The sequence below is a fragment of the Rhinopithecus roxellana genome, chromosome 5 (assembly GCF_007565055.1).
Source record: "Rhinopithecus roxellana isolate Shanxi Qingling chromosome 5, ASM756505v1, whole genome shotgun sequence".
Taxonomy (NCBI): domain Eukaryota; kingdom Metazoa; phylum Chordata; class Mammalia; order Primates; family Cercopithecidae; genus Rhinopithecus; species Rhinopithecus roxellana.
The window spans coordinates 10,866,470-10,874,309 of NC_044553.1; positions in this window are offsets into that span (position 1 = coordinate 10,866,470).

A 7,840-nucleotide genomic window follows, 5' to 3' on the forward strand; every position below is an offset into this window, starting at 1 on the left:
GATGTTTGAATCTCGAGAAACACAGTCATCTTGAAAAAGCCTGACACTACCAAGAAGGAAAGGCTTTATAAACTTTTAAAGTTCAGTTAACGTTTCAAAATTGAGACCTTGGCAACAGTAAGAGTGGTATTTAATGTATGCCATACGGCAGGGAAAGTGAGGCTATGACATAAGGAAAGTACCTGCAGGGTGGGAGGGAAGGAAAGTCTTCTGCTTGTGATCTGCTGGAGTGTGGGGAGGAGAAAGGGCTAGAGCAGGTGCAGCATCATATCCACCCATTCTGGTTTCTGCCTTGTTCCATGAAATGGCAGTATAGGCAAAGCAGCTCCCAAAAGCCGAAGGAGCAGAGAAACCAAAGGAGGCAGACAAATCGAGTTTGTTTGTTTTCTGTGATTTATTAGGGAAACTTACAGATAGAAATGTTGTCTTGGGCAGCTGCAAGACAATTAGATCTCTACACTACAACACCCCAGACCCAGGGCTTATATCTTGGGAAAAGAGCATATGTGCTCTTGAAGGAATGTATAGGTGGCTATGGGTGTCAGAGCAGAGCCTGTGATTTCTGCAACAACGTGGGTTGTTTTGGAGGAAACTTAAAATGAATAGGTGTTCCTGTTAGAGAAACCCCTGCTTTTCAGGCCTCTGGTTTAATAAAGCATGAACAGAGGGACTCCATCTTGAGTGAGTAACTAAGCACTCACAAGGCACCTATAAGGTTAATTCTTCTGGTCTGAAAATAGTCGCATCTCAAGCTGACCACCACTTATAAATGCAAAGTATTTATAACCATACATCTCCCACCAAACCTTCCAAATGTCCAGATGTCCTAAGAGTGCAGCCCACTTTACTTAAAGATACCATTAACTAGGAGCCTTAGGTTGAAGGATTAATGGTCATCTGTAACACCAATAGCCCCTACTTTAGCGAGCATATCTGCATGTTTCAAGTTCATTATTGATCCTTGTAGTTTCATGTAAGTATAGAGGCACTAACAAAGGATGGAATGTTCCTTCTGCTGAAGACTCCTACTTTGTAACAGAGTAGTTTCCAATAAACTTGCTTATTTCACTGTTCTTTCTGACTCACCTCAAAATCTTTCCATACATGAGATCCAAGAACTCGCTCTTGGGGTCTGGATTTTCCAGCAATGTTTCTACATAAAGAGTAATACATCAACGAGACCCATTTTGAAGGCATTCCTGTCTCAGGGTTAGTCAGAAGTTACATGGCAGATTAACATTTAAAATAAAGTCACTTGACTGGGCGTGGTAATCACCTCTGTAATCCCAGCACTTTGAGAGGCAATGGCAGGAGAATCACTTGAGCCCAGAAGGCTGAGGCTACAGTGAGCCATGATCACGCCACTGTACTCCAGCCTGGGTGAAAGAGTGAGACCCTGTTTCAAAAATTAAAATAAAATAAACGCAGTTTTGTCCCCACATCCCTCCAAGCTAGAATCTCAGGGAAGCAGGTGGTTGTAGTGGAAGCATCCAAATAGGTGGGGTATTGGGGCCAGGTGCAGTGGCTCACACCTGTAATCCCAGCACTTTGGGAGGCCAAGGCAGGCAGATCACTTGAGGTCAGGAGTTTGAGACTAGCCTGGCCAACGTGGTGAAACCCTGTTTCTACTAAAAATACAAAAATTAGCCGGGCATAATGGTGGGTGCCTGTAGTCCCAGCTACTTGGGAGACTGAGGCAGGAGAATCACTTGAACCCAGGAAGTGGAGGTTGCAGTGAGCCAAGATTGCCCCACTGCACACCAGCCTGGGTGACAGAACGAGCCTCCATCTCCAAAAAAAGAAAAAAAGAAAAAAAGAAATAGGTAGGGTACTGGAGAAACTGAAGAGATTGGAGCTGGTAGTCCACTTTCCCTCTAGGAAAGGAGGAAAGGCCTTGCATTTGACTTCGTACCACCTTCACCATGGTGCTAGAGCAATGGCCTTCAGTGGAAGAGGTAGCCTGATTGGGCATCCTAAGATCACTGCTTCTCAGTAGCCTGCATGTGACGTATGCGAGAATCTACATGTTTACATATTGCCCCTGTAAATAACACTGGAGATGGTGAGCAGTCTGGTGAACTAGTAGAGCTAAGGAGCCATAGCTTATGAGGGTTTTACAACCAGAGGTAAATGGCTGGAACCCTGGATCTCTGCAGTGAAGGCTGGCCTGGTACCACAAAAAGCCAGATGAAACCCGCTTCACCTTAGTGAGGACCTACAGGTGTCATGCAGAGCCGAGGTCTCATTTTCCTGACCTCCACCATTAGGTCATATGAACACCTTGTACAATCAGATATTGTCTTGGGAAGAATCATAAGAGAGAGAAGAGACTAAACGTTTTCCTAAAGGAGACCAGCTTCCTAAAAGGCACAATTAAACTTGAAGAGTCTAAGATAGTTTTTTTTTTTTTGAGCCGGAATCTCACTCTATTGGCCAGGCTGGAGTGCAGTTATACAATTTCAGCCCACTGCAACCTCCACCTCCCAGGTTCAAGCAATTCTCCTGCCTCAGCCTCCCAAATAGCTAGGAGTACAGGCGCCCACCATCACGCTGGGCTAAGTTTTGTATTTTTAGTAGAGACAGGGTTTTGCCATGTTGGCCAGGCTGGTCTCGAACTCCTGACCTCAGTTCTCTGCCCGCCTCGGCCTCCCAAAGTGCTGGGATTACAGATGTGAGCCACCATGACTGGCCTAAGATACTTTTTATTGATAAATTTAAGCTCACATTGTCTTCTTACCCCATCTAATAGTAGGGTGGGGCTTCTTTCTTTTACTTCTTTTTTGAGACAGGGTCTTGCTTTGCTTCTTTTTTTTTTTTTTTTGAGACAGCATCTTGCTGTGTCACTCAGGCTGGAGTGTAGTAGCACAATCATGGCTCACTGCAGCCTCAACCTCCCTTGCTCAAGCAAACCTCCTGCCTCACCCAGTTAACTTTTTAATTTTTTGTAGAGACAGGGTCCCACTATGTTGCTCACGCTGATCTCAATTCCTGGGCTCAAGCCATCTCCCTGCCTTGGTCTCCCAAAGTGCTGGCATTACAGGTATGAGCCACCATGCTGGGTCTAGAGTGGGGTTTCAAGCTAAACTAGATCAGTTATAGATAACAAAGAACAGCCATTCTTCCTGTTCATCTGAGTCAAATTAAAAAAAAAACAAAAACCCTAATATAGATACTTTGTGCTTCCAAGTAATCTCATGGAGAAAAGCTTATTTCATTTATTAATTCAGTAATGTGACTACCCAACATATGCTAGGTACCGGTGGCACAAACATCAATTAGGTGTCATTCCTGTGCTCATAGAGCTGGGTACCTAGCAGGCTAAATACACTAGTGAGCAGATGCTCACCCAGAAATAAGAGGGATCCCATACAGTTACATACTGGGTCCTTTGGGAGAGGCATCTCCCCAAGGGTTTGGAAGCATCCAGGAAGGCTTGCTGGAGAAGGGAGCTTCAGAACTGAGTCCTTAAAGGTAACTAAAAGGTAGCCAGGAGAAGGAAGGGGAGGAAAGAAGGGCTTTCCAGACATGGGAAGAAACATGCATGGCCAGTTCTGAGATCTGCAAATGGCTTATTTCACTAAGTTAAAGATTGGTGTCCTCTTCCCATCCCCAAACCCCAAATTTTAACTTCTCTGAAGTCAGGATGCACCTAAAAATCCATCTTAAAATGTTTAATCTTGGGTATAAAGTAAAGATGCAGCTTAAAATATCCTAGTGTGAATGAAGTTTATTTAAGTTTGGGGGCCCCTCATTTGCCTGGGGCCTTTCCGAGGCCTTATGCTTAATTTTGTAATTGTAATTTTATGTTCACCTTCTTGGAATGGGTCCCCTAAATGGTATGAGTTTCAGGCCTTGAAAATCTACATCTGCAATATCTCTAGTGTGTTTTAGAAGACTGGTAATTCAGTTGGGCTAAGGTTAGTGTTTGTAATAAGGAGGAGAGGATGCGGGAAGGGGAACAAGGATCAATGGTGAGAGACTGGAGATTTAGAATCCAGTTTTAGTGAAAGATAGACATCCATTGGGACATCTCGGGAAAGAAGCCAGAAACCTCAACTCCTGCCTCTATCCCATATGCCATGTCCAATCAAGCATGAAATCTTATATACTTCTATGCCAGAGACTCCTATTTCCCTTTTAATTTTTTTCCTCCTTCTATCAGTAATAGGACTCTCTAGTGTAGCCAAGCACATGACTATCTTGAACAAAGACTGTTTTCCAGCCTCTCTTGCAGTTAAATGCGGGCAAGATGTGGAGTTCGGATGTACGGTGTGTCCCTAGAGTATCATCCTTAAATGGAAATGGTGTCTTATTTTCCCTCCCCTTCTACCTCCCTGCTAACAGGAATATGAACCTGATGGCTGGAGCTGGAGCAGCCATCTTGGATCATGAGGTGATCTTAGGAATGGAAACTGCACATGGTAGAGCAAAATAGAAGCCTGGGTCCCTTGAACTATATTGGCCCTGTATTGCCTACTTGTGGACTTTCACTTGAGAGAGAAACACACTTTTATCTTCATTAAGATACTATTATTGTTTTCTGTCACTCACAAAGAAAACCATTTCTAATTAATAATTCACTTTGCTGCAAGTCCTGATGACTTTGCCAATCAGAGTTAGTAATATTTCTTGCCTGACCTTTTGAAAGAATCTATTAATTGATGTCCCTATATTCACTCATATCTGCTCAGCCTCTTTCCAATTAGTTTTTTATACAATAGCCAAAGTGATTGCTACAAAATGCAAAGATTGCCACACATGACCCCTTCAATCTTGTCACTGGAGTCTCATTGTTCTTATTATAAATTTATGTAGTTAAAATGGCATGACTCCTGTATGGTCTGGGCCCTACCTATCTCTCCATCTTCATCACATACCCTGTTCCTTCTCACTCACTATGCTTTAGCCATACTAGTCTTTCAGTTTCTCACCTCAGGACCTTTGCATGTGCTGCAGCTTTTGCCCTAAATGCTCTTCCTCCCCTCCTGCTCCTTTGCCTCTCTCCATCAGACCTCATCTCAACTATCTGTTTTTCAGGGAAGGTTTCCTTGTTCTACATTATATTCTCCTCATTCTCCCCATTATATGCTCTCAGAGCTCCATATTTCTCTCTCTCTTTCTCTCTGAGACAGAGTCTCACTCTGTCGCCCAGGCTGGAGTGCAGTGGTGCAGCGAGTCTCAGCTCACTCCAACCACCACCTCCCAGGTTCAAGCAGTTCTCGAGCCTCAGCCACCCAAGTAGTTGTAACTACAGGTGTGCACCACCACACCCAGCTAATTTTTGTATTTTTAGTAGAGACAGGGTTTTGCCATGTTCCCCAGGCTGGTCTCAAACTCCGGCTTCAAGTGATCAGCCTGCTTCAGTGTCGCAAAGTGCTGGGATTACTGGCGTGAGCCATCATGCCTGGCTGCCCATGTTTCTCTTTTTAAAAACACTTGTCATAATTCGGCCTTTATATTTTGTTCACGATTCTTTGGTTAACATTTAGCTCTTCCCTGAGATACTAAGCTCCATAAAAACAGGGATATGTCATTTTCTGATTATTATTGTATCCCTAATTGTATTCTAGAGTGTCTGGCATATATCTGACACTCAAACATTTTCTGAGTAAATGAGGGAAAATTAGAAGTTGAGTCATGAAGAAGCGAGTATACCAAACAAGGACCTTGGGAACTTTGTCCTCAAGGAAATAAAACATGACAATCAAGGGTTTTTGGCAATGGAGTAAAGTACGTGCTGTGGAAAAATCATTTTTGTGTATCACTGTGAAGAATACATTGGAAAATCTATGCTGGAACTAGAGAGACAAGTTTCAGTGGCCATAGCAGATATCCCAGTGGGAAATGATAAAGACTCTAGTTAAGTTTGTATTAGGTCTTGCTCTTTTTGAGAATTATTCAAAGTAAATCAGTTTGGGTCTCAGTTTTCTCCACAGAGGGTTTGGGATTTGGCTTTCATGTATTGGTTAGTGAATTATCCTTATTCATCATCCCAATATGTTGCTATATTTCCTGTTCTTGTTTTTGTAGATTTATGTTTTTAATCTTTTCACTGCAGTTTTAGTGGACTTGCGGAGGAAGAAAAATTAAATGTATGTGTTTAATGCCACTTTAACTTGGAAATTCCTACATTTTCATTTCATTATACAAACTTTGGGTTTTTTTCTTCGTTGTTATCATAAAACTGCCTTTCAGATTGGCCAATATTTTTGTTAAATGACAATATCAAATGATGGCAAAACTGTGGATGAAAGAGTGGAATACAAATTGGTACATTTCAGTATCTCTACAAAGTCTTTAAAACATACATTTTTTTTTAAACCATAGTTCTGTGTCTGGAATTGGTTCTTTCTGGTGGGTTCTTGGTCTCACTGACTTCAAGAATGAAGCCGCAGACCCTTGTGGTGTTACAGTTCTTAAAGATGGTGTATCTGGTGTTTGTTCCTTCAGATGTTCAGATATATCCAGAGTTTCTTCATTCTGGTGGGGGTTCATGGTCTTGCTGACTTCAGGAATGAAGCCACAGACCTTCATAGTTAGTGTTACAGCTCTTACAGGTGGCGTGTCTGGAGTTGTTTGTTCCTCCTGGTGGGTTCATGGTCTCGCTGACTTCAGGAATGAAGCTGCAGACCCTCATGGTGAATGTTACAGCTCATAAAGGTAGTACAGACCCAAAAAGTGAGCAGTTGCAAGATTTACTGTGAAGAGCAAAAGAACAAAGCTTCCACAGTGTGGAAGGGGACCAGAGCGGGTTGTCGCTGCTGGCTTGGGTGGCCAGCTTTTATTCCCTTATTTGGCCCCACCCACATCCTGCTAATTGGTCCATTTTACAGAGTGCTAATTGGTATGTTTACAAAACTTTAGCTAGACACAGAGTGCTGATTGGTACATTTACAATCCTCTAGCTAGACAGCAAAGTTCTCCAAGTCCCTGAAAGAGATCAAATGAAATAATGAAATCCACAGGCAGACAGCCCGGGCGGCGCCTTGAGCCTAACTAAAAGTTGACCCTAAAGGCAGACAGCCCGGGTGGCGCCTTGAGCCTGGTTAACAAGTTGACCCCGGACCCAACCGATAATGTTATCTATAGATTTCAGATGTTGTATAGACAAGCATTGTGAAAGTCCCTGTCTTGTTCTTTTTCTGTTCTAAATTACTAGTGTTTGCCATATATCTCTCAAACTTCCTGAGCCCACTATAAACATATCCCTCCATATATCTCTCAACTTACTGGGCTCATCCCACTACATGTCTCCCCACCATATATCTCTCAATTCAAAGACTTCCATATATCTCAACTTTAGAAAGACACCACCTGGAAAGTCCCCGATAAGAGCACAGTCGTTTGTGAGAGCACGGGAACCAATAAAAAAACTGCTAAATGTATAGACTTAAAATGTTAACCAATTGTAATGCTGTAACCTAGAGAATTCCCTCGTTCCTCTGCAACTTTACAAGTCCTGTTTACATTAGGCTATAAAAGGCAAGCGCACGCATTGTTCAGGGCCCTCTTGTATGTTGTAAAACGGAGGGACCAAGTTCGAACTTGCATTAAAGATCCTTGCCGCTTGGCTTTGACTCTGGTCTCTGGTGGTCTTCTTCGGGGAATAAAAGGTCTGGGCATAACATCCCCACCTGACCCAGAAGCCCAGCCTGCTTCACCTCTCAATACCCGCTCTAAACAGGACAACCCAACTGCTGTTAGGAATTGGGCGATGACTGCTCTAGCTACATCCTGCTGGATGGGGTGAAAAAGGGCCACTGCTGTTATAGTGTCCTCCAGAGGGGAACTCTTTAGGCCAGTGAAAGGGCCAGCGGGTGGGTCCAGGGGTCCTTGGTAG